The 20846-nt window shown below is 39.9% G+C and overlaps 1 protein-coding gene across 3 annotated transcripts in view; it reads right to left on the bottom strand.

The window, feature by feature from the left end:
• Positions 1 to 13310, bottom strand: part of FBXW7 (F-box and WD repeat domain containing 7) — a 221462-nt gene extending 208152 nt beyond the window's left edge. For 2 of the 3 annotated variants that reach the window (XM_025874313.2, XM_025874315.2), the window contains exon 1: positions 12186 to 13307. The gene's annotated coding sequence lies outside the window, so the exon portion shown is untranslated. Of the gene's footprint in view, positions 1 to 12185 lie in introns of all 3 variants that reach the window. The other variant, XM_073892369.1, reaches the window with a different exon arrangement.
• Positions 13311 to 20846: the final 7536 nt, after the last annotated feature.

A 20846-nucleotide genomic window follows, 5' to 3' on the forward strand; every position in this document is an offset into this window, starting at 1 on the left:
TTCCCTGGGGCCCTTGTTATGTACCAGGCACTGTTCTGTGCTTCCCATTTATTATCTCCTTTAATCTAACAACATAGTATCCATGAGTTGGTTATTATTTTCTCCATCTTACAAACTAAGAAACTGAAGCCAAGGGAATTAAACAACTTGCCAAAAACTACATGACCAGTTAAGTGTGGTAGTCGGTATTTAAACCCACATGATGGCTTGAGTCACTGCTCCTAATCACTGTTATGCCATCTCATATTAATGTCTCAGCCTTTATCACCCAATATTTGAAAGAAAAGTAATATTTTTAATCTCATCTGGAAGTAAAAACTAAAATTATCCATACAAGTGGAAGTTAAATTAAAAGACTCTCAACCTCAATTCAGAATAACTTAAGTATTTTTTTAAACACTGACTATATGCCAAGTATCGAGTTTAGGAACTAGAGTGGTTCAAAGAAAAAGAAATTATCATTTATTAATGATTTAGCTCAGGACCTTTTTCACACATTATCTCTCTAAATTTCTCACAACTTCCCTGTGGGGTAAGTAATATCTTTTTTCCAAGTGAGGATGCTAAGGCTCAGAATAGAAAAGTGGTCCCTAACCTAAAAAGGCTTACAATCTAACCGAACAGACAAGAAAAATACTTTAAAAAAAAAAAAACGAGAATAAACTAGTTAAATATCTCAGTTAGCAATACACAGAAGGTGGGAAATACAAAATAGATGAAGGAAAAGTATACAGTTAGATCAGTTAGGGAATATTTCTTTAAAAAGGTTTCTAATACCCCTTCTTTTAAGAAGTGACATGGATAAGCAAAAGGTAATGAGCTGGGGAGGAGCACACCTTCTGTAAACAATGTGAAACCGAAATTTGGGGACTAAAAGTTTGTGATAGCCAATTTAAACAGTAAGTCAAGTAAATGAAGAGTGTAAAGACTGGCTTGCAATTAAGATTGAGCCATGGCTGAAAACAATGAGACTAGTTCCATGCTTTTAGGGTGCTCCTGCCACAAAAACTCTTAAGCAAAGGAGGAGAAACAAACAAAAAAAATATCTAATGGTGAAGACTGATTGGACTGGTTAACACAGGCTTAGACATATGAAGTCAAACACCAAATTTCATAAGATGAGTGATGGGTCATCTCTTTTGCTTTGTGTATTTTGTTTCCTCAAACAGAATATAAGTTTCGGGCGCCTGGGTGGCTCAGTCGTTAAGCATCTGCCTTTGGCTCAGGTCATGATCCCAGAATACTGGGATCGAGTCCCACATCGGGCTCCCTCCTCGGTGGGAAGCCTGCTCTCCCTCTCCCACTCCCCCTGCTTGTGTTCCTGCTCTCGCTATCTCTGTCTCTATCAAATAAATAAATAAAATCTTTTTGAAAAAAAGAATATAAGTTTCAAGAGGGCAGGATTTTCCTGTTTTGTTCACTCAGATCAATGCCTGACACAGCAGGTGTTCAGTAAATACCTGCTGCTAAAAAAAGGGCAGTATTCAAAATAGGGACCTATCCAGAAGATCACAAATGCCCCTGGCATTCTAAAAACCAGCAACCTCACAGAAACTACAATAACTTAGTATCATAATATCAATACTTACTATTGCAACAACATTACTGCGCACTAACTCTGAGCCAGACCTCAAGATGCATTAATTTACATAATCCTCTTAACTACCCTATGAGAGAGGTAGGTACTATTAATATTCCCAGTTTTACAAGGAACACACACAGACCAGATAACTTGCCCAAGGTCACAAAGCGATACAGCTGGAACCTGGGTCTATCATCTCCAAAGCTTACCTCTCAACTACTAGGTCACATATAAAGAATGACAAGCATCCCTGTTAGACAAAGCTAGAAAATATGGCCAAAGAAGAAAAAAAACAAGAAAACAAAAAAGTAACCCCAGTGCAGTTGAAAACCTTTGTCTGACCCTTCTCCAAGCAGGTACTACGGAAATTTTCCCACCCTAGGATACACTGATTATCCCAGACAGATTAAAACTTCAATAGCTTAGGGCGCCTGGGTGGCTCAGTTGTTAAGTGTCTGCCTTCGGCTCGGGCATGGTCCCAGGGTCCTGGGATCGAACCCCCGCATCGGGCTCCCTGATCAGCGGGAAGCCTGCTTCTCCTTCTCCCACTCCCCCTGCTTGTGTTCCTGCTCTCACTCTCTCTCTCTCTCTCTCTGTCAAATAAATAAATAAAATATTTTTAAAAAAAAACTTCAATAGCTTAAAGAATCCAGATGTTGAAAAGCTAGGAACTAATCTAATCAACATTTCAAAGGATGGTACATAACATGTGATAACACCCCACATCCACAACCCAAAGAAATAACAGGGTGTGACCTCTAAGACTGACCTCAAAACTTCCGGTGCCATTCTCCCTGGTATCTGCCCTTTCCTCCCTCCTTTGCTCTGTCTCTCCCAACCTCTGTACATCCCACCTCTCCTACTAAATGCCTGGCCTTTACAAAAAATCTGAAGTTTCCTGTTTCCTGCTCTAAATTTCTAATCTAATAAATTAAAATTTTTATATTTCTCTAATGAAAAGAAATCTACCTATGTAATACTCGAAAAGGGCTCCTCAACCACTCCTTACGGCAGCATTCCAAAGTGTATATTCTCAAATTCACATGGCTGTCAATTAAGAGACCACCAATCATGCAAAAGAAAACTGATAATCCATATAACCTTCTGGTATTACATGCAAAATAAATGGACAGGAATAAATTAAAGCCACTACAGAGACTATGTTCTTCTCCCATCTACCCAGTAGCCTAGTCATTATCATAAAATCCTTCTTTGAAAAATCTCTGAAACAGAAAGCATAACTCCAACTGCTACCAACAAAGAAAAATATTTTACATAACTGATTTTTTAAATGAGAATAGTCATCAAATTAACCACATAACTTACTACTAATATATAAATCAATTTAACTTCTGCATTTACATCAAAATCTAAAGCAAACTCGCCTTAAAAGAAGTTAGAGAACGAAGACAAGAGGCAAGATAATCATTACTAAGAAATACATCTCAGTGTGTTCTTTCTGCCTTTGGATTTTTTTTCATGTACTTACCTTAAATATACACTCCTATTAAATAAACAGACTATGAAGACATAGCCACAGTGCTCTCAAAATAGAAATACTTTCCAAATATAAAAACAATCAAGACTCATTTGTTTCTTATACTGGCCAACAGAACACGGATTATTGCCAAGCTTAAAGGAAAAGTTATTTCCGAAAATTGATTTGTACTTAATAAACACAAAGCATGAAAGGAGAATATCAAACACATAAATACTAATCATTTTAAGAAAGGGAGAAAACTAAAATTTAGTTAAAACTGAATCACATAAATAAAATTCCTTCAATCAATTTGAGATGTAATGATACAGGGGTGCCTGGGTGGCTCAGATGGTTAAGCGTCTGCCTTCGGGTCAGACCATGATCCCAGGGTCCTGGGATCAAGTCCCGTATCGGACTCCTTGCTCAGCAGGGAGCCTGCTTCTCTCTCTCCTTCTGCTGCTCCCCCTCCTGGTGCTCATTCTCTCTCTCTCTTTGACAAATAAATGAATAAAATATTTAAAAATAAAAAATAAATAAAGAGATGTAATGATACAGATAAAACTTGTTAAACTTCTTCATAATTGTTAAAAGCTTTTTGTTCCTAAGCACTAAAGAGATGGACAGTTAAGAGACTTGATAACTGAATTACAACCTGATATTTCTAAATGAACAATTTAAACCACAGTCACTTTCAGAGATAATCAATGAATTATTCAAAAAAGATTTCTTTCTGGTCTAAGTATTTCTGAGTTCTTTAGAGATGACTTCAAATTCTAGCTATGTTCAAATCGGTCCTTCTTTCCTATAAATAATAAGCACAGCAGTCCGTCATTTCTCTAGTTTTTAAGATTCTTTTAATAAAAGGTTAATGAATCATACACTAGTTCAGATACCTTTGAAAACACTGCAGAATTACTTCAGTATTATTTGTCAAACTCAAGGGCTGAATTTAAATGCTGGACAATATAAGGCCTGACTTTAGCCCTCTGTCTACATCATACCTTAAAAGATCTTTAATAAGCTAACAGGGATGGGTTCCATTACTGTATGTCAGCCACCCTAAAAAGTGTGAGAAGATATATACATTCTTCCAAAAACAAACCAGCAATTTGCCTTCAGATTTCACAATTGGCACTAACATATATTAATGGGTTCACTCCAGATGCTGTAGGATGAAAAAGCCAGTAGAAAACAGTATCTTATCCAATGGTGATCCTCTCCACTAAAAATATTTTGCACTATATCTTTCAATATTTCCTAAATCCAAGAGCAGTCACGTACAAAGGAGCACCTAACACAATACACTAGGTACATGTACACACAGACACACAAACACACAGTACATGCTAACTCCTTCCTAAAACCATCCAGATTTCTGATAACTATCCCCCAGCTGTAAAGAAAGGGCAGAGGCAACACAGCATAGCAACAGAAACTGCACAATATCTGAATGATCTACTAGCTATCCCTTAGGTGATGTAGAAACAGCAAGAGATACTCAAGCAATGAGATCTCTTGTGCATTTTTGTTATTTTTCAACTACCTGCACTGCAGGATAATACAACATATACAGGCTCTCAAATCTTGTACTAGCTAACTGCTTTAGAGAAATCAAGTGTTACTCAAAAATTTTAAAGGATTATTTGAGAAATTGTTACATATTAGTCATTCAAAATCCAGATCAAGTACAGATGTTCCCTCAAATATTTCACAATTCTGAAGGTGGAATAGGAGGAAATTTTAAATATACTTGTGTGTAGTAGTACAATTATTAGAAAATATATATCCCATAGTGTCTAGGAAATGTCATATACATTTAGAAAATAAACTCTAAACATACTATGAAAGGTATCATGAGAAAGTGACAATGAGGTCTAAAGAGAAAGTAGCAAAAATCTAAAAGTACATTAAGACATAAGACAGGCTGGTTTTACACTTAGTGGAAAAAGTCTCCAAGTAGAAAGGCTTAACACCAAAAGTTCATTATTTACTCAAAATATGCTACCAAGTTGGGTGAAGGCAGCTTTCAGCCAAATTGTATGGTAAAAGAAATTTGGTTTGTCACTCCTAACTTCTTCCTTAACTCACTTCTTCCTCAAGGGCATCCTTTCAGGAATTCAGTCTCTGCAGTCGGCCCACCTATTTATTTCCTGATCAAAACCTGCTCTTAGAGGGGCACCTGGGTGGCTCAGTCAGTTAAGTGTCCAACTCTTGATTTCGGCTCAGGTCATGATCTCAGGGTCATGAGATGGGAGCCCAGCATCAGGTTCTGTGCTCAGCAGGGAGTCTGCTTCTCTCCCTCTGCCCCTTCCCCTGCACGTGGGCGTGCACTCTCTCCCTCTCTCTCTTAAATAAATAAATCTTTAAAAAAAATAAAACTTGCTCTTAGAAAAAGATCCTATAATTTATTTATCTTAGAGAAAGCTGTGTAAAAACCACTTCTGTGTAAAAGAAATAACTGTACAGCTATTATCAAAAAAAAAAAAAGAAAGAAAGAAATAACAAGTGCTGGCAAGGACTGAAGGGAAGGGAACTCCCATACACTGTTAGTGGGAATGTAAACTGGTGCAACCAGTGTGGAAAACAGTGTGGAGGTTGAGGTTACTCAAAAAATTAAAAACAGAACTATCATATCAGCCAGCAATTCTACTTCTAGGTATATATCTGAAGAAAATGAAAATACTAATTCAAAAACACTTTCACCACCCCTATGTTCATCAAAGCGTTACTTACAATAGTCAAGATATAGAAACAACCTAAATGTCCATCAACAGATGAGTAAAAAAGATGTGGTATATATACACACAATGAAATATTAGTTAGCCATAAAAATGAATGAAATCTTGCCATTTGCAACATGGATGGACCAGAGGGTATTATGCTAGGTAAATTAAGTCAGACAGAGAAAGACAAATACCATATGATTTCACTTATATGTGGAAACTTAAAGAAAACAAATGAACAAACAAAACAAAACAGAAACAGACTCATAGATACAAAGAATGAACTGATGGTTGCCAGAAAGGGGGTAGGGGGCAGGAGGTTGAGGAGACGGATAAAATAGATGGTGATGGCATAAGGAGGTACAATCTTCAAATCACAAAATAAATACAATATGGGGCGTATAATGTACAGCACAGGGAATATAGTCAATAATAGTCTAACAACTTTGCACATGGTGACAAGATGGTAACTACACTGACTGTGGTGACCATTTTGTTATGACTATAAATATCTAATTACTATGTGGTACACCTGAAACTAATACAATATTGTATGTCAATTATTCTTCAATTTTAAAATTCTAAAAAATAGTTTATTATTTAAAAGCAACTTTACTATCTGTTTGTAATGACAATTCAGCTCAGCTTTAAAAAAAGGGGGGGGGGGACTAATACACCACTCTTTTCCCTGGTCCACTGAAAGTGTCACCAATATAGAATATTTCTACTAGGAATGTTTTCAGATATGAGACGAACATCTTGTGTCTTTTAAATCACCATCTATCCTTAAGCTTAAGACAATGATAAAATACTTGAAAAGACAAAAACTTAAAAATTTTTAGAAGAACAAGAATCTTCCCCTAATGAACAGGAAAGCAGCTTTATAATGACCTTCTAAAAAGTACACTAAAATTGTCATATTGTATAGACTTTTTAAAGAGAAAGGAAATGAAGTACCAATTACATGTGTAGAAATACTATGAAAAATAAAAACAGGTTTGAAACCAACTAAAAAGTTATCATTATTGCAAGGGTCACCACCTCCCCTGCGGGGAATCATGAAATAAAAAAAATTTATGAAGCCAGGGTAAAAATACACCATCATCAGGCGCCTGGGTGGCTCAGTTGGTTAAGTGTCTGATTTTGGCTCAGGTCATGACCTCGCGTTCCTGGGATTGCTCCCCATGTTGGGTTCTCTGCTCAGTGGGGAGTCTGCTTGTCCCGCTGCTCCTCACACCCCCCTCTTGCACAGGGTGCTCTCTCTCTCAAATAAATAAACAAAATCTTTAAAAAAAAGAAAAATACACCACCATCCAATGCAGGTATCTGTTGACATACGAAACAAAAGTTTTGATAGTAGCTGTGACATAAAATTGCACAGTGTATTATTCTAAATAATACATTTAAGATAGATTCACCTAAGAAATAAATTAATCCATGCTACATTTACCCTCAAGAATACAGCAAAGATTTTTTAAAGTACACATTTAAGTTATCTAGAGGATTTTAGAATACTTAACAAAACAAAAATTTTGTACCCAATAATTCTACACACTGAATTGGTCATTGTAACAGTACAAGACTTTAAAAAACAGAAGTACCAAATCTTAATGTTCTTAGAATTTGGTTTAATTATTTTCACCTGACTCAAACCAACTATAAACATTTATAATTTTACATATAAAGTAAATGCTTTACAATTATTTACAACTTGTTTTCAGAACCATTCAGAATTACACCCCTAAGATTCTTCAAAGATACTTTCGGCTATGATACGTAGCCGGTATATTACTTTATGCAAATTATTTATCTCTGAATCAAAAATGCAAGTAGTCCCTACTTTTTAGCTGCTATAGACAGCACTGCCCCTTGTTCCTCAAGTTCCCATAGTATTCATCACTCTGGAGACAAAAGTATTTTGAACTGTAGACTTCATATAGAATCACTTTAAGACAGGACCAAGGAACAGAGAAACCTAAAACAGCCAGTCCAAGTTTTGTAACGGAATGAAGCTCATACTGTATGTGGGTCGACTTGGCAGTTTTCTACACGAGGGTTCCATAAACTACATAGTTTAGGTATAGTTGACCCTTGAATGATAAGGGTTTGAACTGTACTTACACATGAATTTTTTTCAATAAATAACAATACAGTATTGTCAATGTATCTTCTTAATAAGATTTTCTTTACTCTAGCTTACTTTATTATTAAGAATGTGGTATATAATACATATAACCTACAAAATATGTATTAGACTATGTTATCGGTAAAGCTTCCAGTCAATACTAGGCTATCAGTAGTTCAGTTTTGGGTGACTCAAAAGTCATACACAGATTTTCAACTGCACAGGGGGTTGGTATTCCTAACCTCTGCATTGTTTGAGGGTCACTGTATAAGGTTTTACTGGAACACAGTCACACTCATTTGCTTACACACTGTCTATGGCTACTTTCAAACCACAAGAGCAGAATTCAATTGTTGCATCAGATGTAGTCCACAAAATCTAAAATATTTACTAACTGGCCCTTTACAAAAAAAAAAAAAAAAACACAAACCTCCTCCACACAATGAGATGTCAGAGGCAACACATGACATCTCCAAGAACCATCATCTCTGAAGTACACGAATTGAGCTGCTGTCAGCCTAGGTGTAGGCTTTTGGGTCATCTGATGCTAAAACACAAATGCACACCCCAGGCCCTTTAATCATCCCAAAGCAATCCCAAAGTTGCCAAGGCAAAGCACATGAGGTTACCACTCCCTCCTACCAGAGTCACACCTTTCCCACTACCTTTACTAGTAAATTATGTCAACCCAAAAAGGCTGCCCTTTAAGTTCATCTAAACATGGTTTCACCCGCATAAAATATGTTGTGGAAAAGCAGAGGGTGGAGAAGGCACCCACATGGCATATATTCCAGTCCCATACTCTCATCGTAGAATCACCTGAGATCTAGCTCCCTATCTAAACATCTCTTCCGCAGAGTTCTGCCATTTGAATTAAATTCTTAAGAAGAGACCAAAGAAGCTACTAGGAAGGTGGTGAACTGAATGAACTAAGGAACACAAAAAGTGTGGATATGTATGTATTCCTTATCTTACAATCCTTAATCTTTGTTAGAGTCAACACTAAAAGCAAGCCCCATTAGCTGCAGGCTTCACCACAAAAAAAGGTCTTCCAGTGTCTCATGCTTCAAAGACAGCTGAATTTTTTTAAATGCCAAGTTGTTTTTTGTTTGTTTTTTAATAAAAAGGTTTAAAAAAAAAAACCATTTTCAGCACTGCTGTGCCAACACAGGGATATCCCCTCCATTGTATGGGACACAAAGACACACATCAACTGCAAGCAGGGGAAGCAGCCTTCTCTGCCAGCTATTTTTAGCCCTACTTCGTCATGTTAAAGACCAAACTTAGGATAATAATGCTGGACAAACTTAAAAAACATGAATTTTTATGAAAACAAATCTGTCCTTTTATGTATAAGTTCCTTAACAGTGAAATCCTATATATTCTTCTGATCTTAATCTCAAGAGACCTATATACTCTACAAAAAAATTGTTAGCTCCTTCAAAAATATAGACTCACATGTCCTAAGACCGAACTGGTAGCCACGTTTAAAGACTGTTCCTCTCTTTTGAACTTCAAATCTTAATCTACTTTTAAAACATTTTGTTAGGGAGAGTCTCATCCATTTTTTGTTCTTACCATATCTTTGCTAACTTTAACAGAGTCCCTTCCCCCAAAGTAAAAAGACACATTTTTCAGCTCTTTACTCTCTGTCAGCTCTCTCAAGAAACCTAATACTGTGAAAATGATTCCTAACTCTACATTTCCAGCATATCACACATTAGTTTAACTATTTTTCTGTCTTCAGGTTGCATCAGCACCAACTTTTTACCCTAAAATTTAGTGTCAAAAACAAAGTCCACTGCCTCATTTCTGAATGACTTTCTATAAGAAACCACTAGCACCAATCTAAAATATTGGGAGCATCTTTTTCACTCCTCCAGTTGTACAGCTCTTCGAAGACTATGGTGTAAAAATGTTGGCTCCCTAGAAAAACAAAATCCTACTCCAGGTATAATGCCTCCTGACCTAGAATACAATTTCTCCTCAATCATCTAAAACTACCCTCTCGGTAACATTGTTCTCAATTGCTTCTTTGGGCTGTACACAATGTAACTGCACAAACACAAACTGACTCCAAGCCTACTCAACAACTTTCATCCATATTCCCATCAAGCTAACTTCCTAATTACATTAGTCCCACACACCCTCCAATTCCAAAAGTCTTAAACACTTTACCTCCACCTATACCTTTCTTCCCAAAAGAGACCTTACTTCCCAGATTTGGTTCAGACACTCCAATTAGTTTTGTACAGTCCAACACCAACACTTCTCTAATAAAAAATATACAAATACATTTATATCTGTAAGGTACCAAACATAGTAATATGACATATAGTGTCATACATACCTCTTTCCTACAATTTTGTGCAACTTAGTTTCACTGCCTATACCATAAGTAAAAGCATCTCAAAGGCAGGGCAGCAAATACTTTGCTGTTTCTTTGCTACCCAAACATGCAATAAAACATTACCATGCTTTTTAACCAATTTATAGTCAAAGCAATAAAAATAAGTCTTAAAGTTAGTAAGCAACTTTGATAGAGTACAAATCTACACTCAAATTATAGTTTGCTGGTTTGTCTTCCCTTCCTGCCTGAAAAACAGCCTATGCCAAGACTAGATTTCTCTTTCTCCCATCTTTATAAAACATGGGATACATGACTTCCTCAAGGTCTCAAAAGAAGATAACAGATCCAGAGACATTTGCTTTTGATTTGACATCTAACATCACATCTACTAATCAGTATTTTCATGTCATTACCCATTTAAATTAGAACTTAAGGTTCCTTACAAAAGCATAACAAGCACAAATATATAAAGAGAAACAAAACAGCTGGAGAAGTTCCAGAGGCGGTAAAATGATCAAGGGATCAAAGTAATCATTCTAAGACCAACACAGAGAGTCAGGAAAGACAACGGTAAAGAGGAATAATCAAAATCTATAAAACCAGGAAAAGATGAACTCCAGCTTGTCCTAGCACTTCTCAAAACAAAAACTCTGGATATGTCTTGGAACTTTAAAGAGACAGATTTTGGACAAATAAATGAAATGTTAAATAATTCAGGGGCTAATAAACTTGTAGAACTCACTACCTCAAAGGAGAAAAAGTACAGATGAAAACACTATTTGAGAAAGTTTTAAATAAATTTAATCACGATCCTGAAAGGAGAAGTTAGCACAGACAACCCCTGGCTTACATTCATTACTACAAAGCTTCTCTCAGCAGTGGCTTCAGAGGGAGTGAGCCCACACTGTTGCCTGGAGGAGCCACAATTCTCAGTATAGTACTGCCTATGTTCTGTTAAATAAAATGCCACCCTATGCTTAACCCTTAAGGTCTATATAAATATATGAAATGGTAATTACTTTCTTGCATCTCAACTTGGCACTCTTGAGAGGATACCTAAAATGCATATCAAAGATTTTATAAACTTCACCTTAAAAATCATTCTTCAAAGAATTAAATACCAAAAAAGTTTCTCCTTGTTTGATAGTGAAGTAAAGATAACTCAAACAAGCAAAGTCTCAAGTCATTCTGCCAAATAAAAAAAGTGCCAGCAATTAGGACATACGCTACCCAAAAATTAAAAAAAAAAAAAGCATTTGGATAGGGAAAAAAATGTAACAACTTTTATAAACTGGTTAAAGTACTAGATGCTCTCCCCCAAGTAAGTCGTGATTCATAAGAACTCAGAATTTCCTGAGTAACAAATCTGTTACGAGCTCCTGGCACAAAGGAACTGGACCGCGGAAATAAGGTAAAAAACTCCTGTACCAATAGGTACTGAAATGAAAATCCCTCAAGGAAGACTGCAAAATAAGAATGGAATTTTACTTTCAGGGGTTCACAGGGTAAAAGGTTCCCTCTTGAGAACCCTAATAAGAGTTGCCCCGAAACAAAAACCACAGCACAGTTTCACACCCGGTGTACCAGGAAAAGGTGTATTACAGAGATGTCCTTTGTGTGCACATATGCTTTGGCTTCCTCAATTTCCTTTTGCCAATTACCGGCCAGAAAGGCGCAAGTGTCCACTCTGGATAGACAGAACTCCTCTAAGAGAAATCTGCAAGTTTGCATATTACCCGTACAAGGGGTTAAAATATTATAAAACACAGGACTACCCAATACCTTTTCCCCGCTGTAAAAATAAAAATGCACCCTCTCATCTATACACTCCCAACACTCCTGCAAAACATCAGCAGCACTCCACGAGGACGAACCGGTATCCTCCCACTTTCTACCCCTCGATTCCCTTTCCCCCCGCCACTCACACTTTAGGGAAGAGCCGTGGCGCTGAGAAAGTGGGTTGGTTCCCTTCCTCCTTCGCTCTGAGGCGGCAGCTGCGGAAGGCTCCGGCACGTTACTGAGGAAGAAGCGGTGCTTGTGTCTCTAAGCCAGGCGGTCACCCGGGTCTCTTCCGCGCTGCCGGAGCAGAGGAGGCGGCAGCGGCCCCGCTTACCTCCTCTTTTCCTCTTCCTGGGTCTCTTCAGGCTGTGTCTTCTGCCCGCCCTGGGCCACTTCTCCCGGGACAGTCACGTCTGGGAGGCTCCAGATTTTGCTCTTACAAAGTTTTCCTCTGGGCTGAGGCTGCAGCCGGCCCCCCGGGTCCCCCCCGCCCTCGGGGCTGGGGCGGGGGAGGGGGCTCTAAGAACTCCTCCCGGAGTTCTGCCGAGGAGCCGGGGGGCCGGCGACTGGCCAGGGGAGAAGACCCCCTCCCCCGCGAGGGGGCTGAGGGGGGGGGGAAGGTAAGGAAGGGACGGCGGCGCCGGTCCTGCTCTCCCCGCCGCCGGGGCCGCCGCTTCACATCGGGGTCCCCGCCCCCCCGGCCGGGGGGTGGTTGCTGAGCTTGGGTCCCCGGCTCATACACTCCGGGGCAAGATGCTACGGCCCCGGGCGGGTGGCCGAGGCAGCGGCGTGGTGGGGGACCCGGCCGGCTCCGCTCGGCGCCGCCCCCGCTCCCGGCTCCCGCATGTGTCGCTGCGGCTGGGACCCCCTCCCTACACGTTGGGGGTCCCTCGCCCCGCGCTCCGGGACGAGACAGAAGCTTCGGCCCCTCCTCAGCGTCTTCTCACCGCGGAGAAGCTGACTAGTCCCGGCCCGAGGTAGCCGCCTCCCTGCCCCCCAGCCGCCGGCTCCGGCTTGGGCTCCGGCGTGTGCAGCCGCCACTGCCGGCCGGGAAGGTGAGGGGGGGAGAAGTGGGGTGGCCGCGGCTCCCGCTGGTCCAGGTCAGGACGAAGGTCTCGGCGGTGGCCAGTGCACGGGGGCTGGGTCTCTCAGATGCTCCCTCGCTCTCACGCTCTCCGCTGCGGTGGCGGTAGCGCCCGGAGCTCAGCTCGCTGTCTCGCTCGCTCTGTGCGGGGCTCTCGCCTCACTCCAGAGAGGGGCGGGAGGAAAGCGGCGCCGCCGGATGACGCAAGTCACCTAGCAACCGCTCCCCTCACCCCCTCCCTTTTCTTTCCGCCGGGACGTTTCCTCCGCGGCCTTTTTTTTCCCTTTCTAACCACCCCGCCCTGGGTGACTCTGGCGCGCTCTGATGACGCTAGAGGGGAAGAGGAAGTCGGGGCTCCGCGAGCGGGTGGGTGCGCCTCGGGACGCGGGACTAGCCGCCGTTGCCGCCGCCTCTACGGCCGCGTCAGAATTGAAGAGAGGAAGGGGAGGAGCCGAGTGGAGCCTAAGCTGCCGCCTGATCTTACCCCTGACCCGACGGTGGCGGGGAAAGCTCGCTCTGTAGCGGTTTCCTCCAGGGCAGGTGGTGACTGCTCCTTTGGGAGCAAGGAGGAAGGCCCAGGCCGCGCGGCCATGGTCGGGCGCGCACCACCCGAAGGTGAGGCATTTAGCTCCGAATGGGCCTTCGAAAAGCCAGACTGAGCGAGAACTTGTCCTACAGCCTGATCCGCTGCACCTGCTCCAAGGAGCGAGCGCCCCACCCTTCCCGTGGTGTGGGGCGAGCCTAGCACCCGATAACGTGTGGTCGGGCCGAGCAAATGTTTGGTGAATGAATGAATGCCTCCCTCTGAGGCACTCGCGGAGTTCAGAGGAGTTGATGGAAGTGCAGGCGTTTTGTAAGCTACGTTGTATTGTAAAGATGAGAGTGGTAATACATCCCTTATCCCCCCCACCCCCACGAAAGGAAATAGGGGTGCGGTTTGAGTACGGAGTCACAACCTGGGTCTTTAGTGTAAAGTGGGGGCGAATTGCCAAGACAAGGGAAGGAAGCATCCTCCCGGAGATTGTGGAAAGATTTTTTACTTTTTCAGGAGGAGATGTTAGTAGTATCTCAGTTTTAGGAACCATTCTTGCTTGTATGAAGCTTTGGAGAGCTGATCTTGGTTGGTAGTAAGTGTCCATAACCATCATCAAGAAATGTTGGCCTGTGTTTCAGGCCTGACTCAAAAGCTATTTCATTTCTAAAATAAATATTATTACTATTATGCAGCTTTTCCTACAGATGTTATTCTGGAAAGTAAATTCAAATAAAAACTCATGAGGTTGAAAGTGTAGTTCTCTAGGAAAAGAAATTTTAAGATGAAAGGATCAGAATCCTCAGAATCTGTCTTGAACCTGTCCGGGTGAAGAGCGTGAGACTGAGATGAAAGCAGCAGCAATGATGAAAGGAAGCAGATTCCAGAGTTCTTGTCGCTGGACCCTGGCACACCCTATCTGCTCTCCAAGCAGCATTAACGGATATTACAAGTCTTTCCACTTCAGGGAATAAGGAGCGAGTTTTTATAGGCAGACTTTGGAAGCTCAGGGTTTCTACCACCACCATATGCGAACAGTAGACTAAGGAAACGTCTAACTGGGTGAATCCAAGGGCTCATTTTTATTAAAATGCTGCAGAAAAATTGATGGGAGTGGTAAGTGGATGTTGCAGAAGCAAGAAGAGTCTCACAAAACAGCACTTGCCGAAGTGTCCTTGAATCAAAGTTCCAAGAGCCAGGTTAGCTATCCTGCTTAAGCTGCTGTGGATTTGACTGCCTTGTCATGATCAATGCCCTGCCATGTCCTTCCTAATAAGACTCACAGGGAATCTGGCCCCCAAGTGCTAGCCCCACATGGCTACAAAATAAATCTCTATTTGGTTCTGCCCCCTCCCTAATTTCCTGGTGGATATAAATGAATAAAATGCCCAGATTTAGGAGATTCTGTGAAGCTGAGCACCTCAGATTTTAAGTTCTGTGTGCTTTGGATAAAAAGAACGCAAACACCAGAGCTCTGCAACCCAGCAGAGGACACCTCCAGGAAAGTGTGTACTGTACCACATGGGGTTTTTCAGTAGCCTGATCCATTTTCACTGTCAGTGGCTCCACCTTAGAACCTGGTACTGAGAGGAAAGCACTCAGGAGAGCCCTCATCCACCTACTTACGAAGTAATAGCGGCACTAAACTTACTGGGCAAAATCCACCCACATCACCACCCAGTACGAAAACTGGAGGAAACAGCTGGAACTGGCAACTAGAGAGGAGGAAGTTCATACATTTCTGACTTGGTCTGCGTGTCTCTTTAGTTATTATTAATCCGGAGGAGAAAACACCTAGTTTGTTCAAAATTCCAAAAAATCTGAAATTTCAGGTAACAGTTCTTTCCCTGCTTCATCAGTTTGTTTGTGATAAAGATCTGCATGCTATGTTAGAATATAACAAAGGGATATTTGTAGAGGGTTCTTTTCTCATGCACTTGAAAGTGAGCTATTATGAGAAACTATTTAATCAGTGTTTTATCATCCCACATCAGTGGTTTTTAGTGTCAAAGATTTCATAAGCTAAATTATCTGGTAAAATTTCTAGAAATGCCATCTAAAAAGTCTTCAATTACTTTTAGCATTTTTATTGTGAGATATACATTAAAATGCGTATAGCAGTTATTCGGTGTAATAAGTAGTTATAAAAGAAACCTGCCTGTGGCCAACCAGGTCAAGAAATGGAACATTGCCAGCATTCTAGAAGCCCCCCTGGTGACCTTCCTGAGCACAACTCTTTCCCTCTCTTTTAGAGGTAGCCATTATTCTAACTTTGGTGATAATCATTTCCTTGCTTTTCTCTATTGTTTTCTCATAAGCATGCATCCCTAAACAATATGTTGTTTAGTTTTGTCCTTTCTGTTGAACTTTATTAAATGGAAAAACATAATGTGTAATCTGTTTGCTTGCTGCTTTCGCACAACGTCGTTTTTAATCCGTATGTTGTTCAGGTTGTTCATATAGTTGTAATTTGTTCATTTTAATTGCAGTGTTCCATTGTAGCAATATTCCATAATTTATTATTTATTTAACCGTTCTATTGTTGATGGACATCTGGATTGTTTCCAGTTTGGGACTGTTAAAAATGCTGTTGTGAATATTCTTTGTATGTATATTCCATCACATTTATATCAGTTTCTGTGTGGTATATACCTGGGAGCTGTTTCTAGAGGGTTATACTCACGCCAGCCATGTATGTGAGCCCCATTGCTCCACACCCTCATCCCCTCTTAGTATTGTCAATCCTTTTGCCAGTCTAGTGGATGTATAGTTGTATGCCATTATGGTTTTAACTTGCATTTCTCTGATTGCTGAGATTTGAGCAATGTTGTTATTGAATTCCTTTTCACATATCAACTAGCCATTCGGATTTCCTCTTGGGAAATGGTTATTACCTTTTTCATGCCTGATTTCCCAATATAAGGCTCCCTTCTCCATCTCCCTCTGCTGCTCCCCCTGCTTGTGCTCGCTCGCTCTCTCTCTCAAATAAATAAATAAATAAAATCTTAAGAAAAAAAAGACCAAGACTATATTTTATTTTATTTTTACCTTCCAGATAATCCCATGCTTTCAACTTTCAGTGCTGGAATTTCTCATGGCAGTTTTGGTTTTTGTTGTGATTTTGTTTCCCTCAAGTATATAAAAGAGATTTTTATTCTCTTGAATCTATGTAACTCATTTCTGTTCTTTGTTACTTTGTATGTGATAGGCAACTCTGTAACAAATTATTTCCCCAGCACAGGGTTTGTTTGTTTGTTTCATTTCCCAGTTTCATTCATTTTATAAAAGTCACAGTGACTTTCTCTTTATTTCTGAAGTCCCTGCTAAAATAATGGTTTGTTGGGGTTTGTTTGTTTTTTAATTTCACTCAGTAATATAAAATACATACCATACATGTCGCTACCTGGCAAATTTCCCCAACATACTCTCTTTGGTCGTCTTTATCATTTCCATATCTGTCAGTTCTTTGTGTAGAATCAGTGATATTTTCTGATTTCTCATCTTAAGATGAGACCCAGAGAAATTATTTTATGTAGGGTCAAAAAAAGCAAGTAAAGAGGATGCCTGGACTCCACCCCAAGTCTTCCAATAAGTATGCTTACCATTATATCACACTGACTCAGTCTTCTGGAGCAGTAAATAAATTAATTCCAGTGGTCTATAGATTATTGTTCACTTCCACATGGCAAACCTCTTATTCTATCATTTTAAGCCTAATAACAGCTTTAGGATCAGATTAAGGGTGATAGAAATAAAAATAAATAAATACAATTTTTAAAGATTATTATAATTTCTAAAAAGGGATTTCATGGATACTTGTTTTAATATCCTTTTTTTAAAAGATTTTATTTATTTGAGAGACAGAATGAGCAGTGGGGAGGGGCAGAGGGAGAGAGAGAAGCAGATGCCCTGCTGAGCACGGAGCCCAATGCAGCGCTCAATCCCAGGACCCGGAGATCATGACTTGAGCTGAAAGGAGACGTTTAACCAACTGAGCCCCTAGGGGCCCCTGGATACTTGGTTTAAAAAAATAAGGTTTCCCCACTCTTTCCTTCACTAAGCCCGCATCGCCTCTTCAGAGAACCATCATGCTTCCTTAATATCTGAGAAAATTATTACACAAAGGAAAGCAATGGTTAGTGGTGTCAAATAATTCAGGAAAGGGTCTTATATTTAGTGCTCAGCTCCCTAATAATTTCATAATGCTGTTAAAAATGTTGACTATCAGAATATAATGACATCTGTAAATCTGAGAAAAAATCAGCCTAGAAAACCTATCAACTGCCTGATGAGATCACCCCTGTATTTGCCTTTACCATCAACTGGACTTGCAAAAAGATTGACTGTAAAAATGAATTATAGATGACTACTAGTTTTAATAGAAAATAAATCACTTGTAATCTTTGATAGTTTAACCTCGGAGTTTCAGAAAAATCCTTCCTTTGGTTTTGTCATTAATAGTCACAAAGTATTTTTATCTAATAAAATCCTACCAAGGTAGGATTGGTTGTAACTTAACCCTGGAGAGCAAAGGCTTTAAAATTTTCTGGCTTGAAATTCAAAGTTGAGTTACTGAATTAACAGTAGGGAGTTGCCAAAGGTACCAGATATATAAATATTGTCTATTTTTACCATAACTTCCAAAATGCAGGGATATATAGAAAGTATGAAAGTGTTAGAACATCTGTCATAAGCATAGACTTTTCACATTTACTTCACAATTCAGCGAACAAAAATTTATTTATCACCTACTACTTCCTAGCACTTAACCAAGTGCTGAACATATAATGGTGAAACAGACCTAATCCCTAGCTACATAGAGCCCACAGTCTCCTCCCTAGTATGTGCTGGGTTTGATACTTGACTCCAGTCACTACCATCTAAAACTATTCGATCTATATTACCATCTGATGATCTATAAGTAAATGGGTGACTACGTTTATTCTCTTGGTAAGCAAATAAATGATCATATGCTAGAACCTTCGATCTTACCGTCATTTTTCAGAATTTCATTATGACAGTTTTTTTAAAATAAAGAAACACTGAAACGTACTATAATGCATGTTTATTTACTTACATTCAGTCATTGTTAACATTTTGCTATATTTCCTTTAAGCACTTTTTCCTGAACCATTTGAAACTAAGTTGCAGGCATCATGTGGCTTCTCTCCAAGTACTTCAGCAGGGATCACCTAAGCAAAAGGATATACCTAACCTCAATCTTTAATCTGACCTAAGAAAATTAAGAAAAATCTGTATCTAAATATATGATTCATATTTAGATTTCCCTAGTTGTCCCAAATAGTTTTTCCAGTTTTTTGGGCTATACTTGACAACACTGTATAAGGTTAAGGTGTACAACGTGATGATTTGATGGACATACTTATAGTGCAATACTTATAACAACAGTAAGGTTAGTTAACACATCCATCACCTCGTATAGTTACCTTTGTGTGTGTGTGACGACACTTAAACATTTCAGATCTCTCTTAGCAAATTTCAAGTATAATATTTTTCATAGCTTGTGCCCTCCCCCAACCTGGATCCAATCAAGTTTCACACATTGCATTCTTCAGTCATATTTAAATGTAAATATTTTTAGAGAAACTAAAAACTGGACTCTCCAATAATATTTGGAAATAATTGTTTTACATTATGTCATTTCTCTCTTTAACAATGTTATAAGTCTAAGAGCATTATATATTTTTAGTGGAGGATGGTCTCCCTTTATTCAGTAGCTTTTCACTCACCTTTGACATATCTTAGTGCAGCTTTAATAAATGGGGAACTCACTGAGATACTGAGCATTCCCCTATTTTCTGAAAATAACCTATAATATTTTCTTAGACACTGCTTCCTTCCACCTTTGCCCCACCGTGCTTTTCCTGGAAAGCTCTGATTTTTCTCCCATCCAAAACCCTTATTACCCCTTTTCCCTCTCCTTGAATCTGTCTTAACTTTCTAGAAACCCTTTCCAGAGCATCTAACTGCACAGTTCTTATCTTCTCTTATTCTCTACCCACCTTTCAGGCTACTGTAACCTCTTCTTAGCTCTCCCAGAATCTGCACCTGATTTCCTTTACCAAAACCCTCTCACTAGGAGTCCTTAGCATCAGAACCCACCACCACGAGTATTACCCAGCTGATTCCAAAGGAAGAAAGGGCATAACATTTGTCAAGAGCTTAGAATGTGGGGTGCCTGGGTGGCTCAGTCGTTAAGCGTCTGCCTTTGGCTCAGGTCATGATCCCTGGGTCCTGGGATCGAGTCCCACATCGGGCTCCTTCTTCAGGGGGAAGCCTGCTTCTCCCTCTCCCACTCCCGCTGCTTGTGTTCCCTCTCTTGCTGTCTCTGTCTCTGTCAAATAAATAAAATCTTTAAAAAAAAAAAAAAGAGCTTAGAATGTGCAGTTGTTCAATCTTCACAAAACTCTGCAACATAGGTGCAAGATGCCCACATTCCTTATTCCTCACCCTGACCACATAGGAAGACTGTTTCCCAGTTTCCCTTGCTATTAGGCTGGGGCCATGTAATTGGTCTGGCCAGGAGATGTGGGCAAAAGTAAAGTGGGTCATTCCCAGGCTTGATTCTAAAGTCTCCTGTGAGACAATCAGCTTGTGACTTCTCCCTTGTCTACAACGCTTAAAAGCAAAGGATGTTAAGATACCGGATCACATGTATCACAGGAATTCAGATTGTTTGGTTACTACGTAGAGGAGTTCTATCTGACCTCAATCAGACAGTGAACTGAGCAGAATATAAAGTTGTATTAAGTTTCTGAGTTTAATACCAAGTTTGCATTTAGAAACATAAAGAATAGCAAGTCATTGTGTTAATATTCTAGTCCAGTGAGGTTGGGTTATATAAGCTTTTGCGACCTGACATGAGAATGCAACCCCCCTTTGTTCAACTGTTTTTATAGAAACGTGAGTTCTGAGTTCCAATCCAAACTATAAAAGAACTTTTAGAGGGAATAAAACAAAAACTCTAGGGATTGATTCTTCCATGAAAGAAGTACCGCATATTAGAACACCACTAGCCTTCAGGTATTTGTTTAAGGCTGCCTTTTCAACAAATGGGCTGCCATTTAAAAGATGAAGAAATCCTCAGTTTTTTCAGCCTTTTATTCCAGGGTTGACATTTCTTTTAATAACCAAATAAAATGTCACGGCCTACCATCTTATATGCCATGA

The sequence above is a fragment of the Callorhinus ursinus genome, unplaced genomic scaffold, assembly GCF_003265705.2.
Source record: "Callorhinus ursinus isolate GAN/ISIS: 27379988/994484 unplaced genomic scaffold, GSC_fseal_2.0 scaffold4, whole genome shotgun sequence".
Classification (NCBI taxonomy): Eukaryota; Metazoa; Chordata; class Mammalia; order Carnivora; family Otariidae; genus Callorhinus; species Callorhinus ursinus.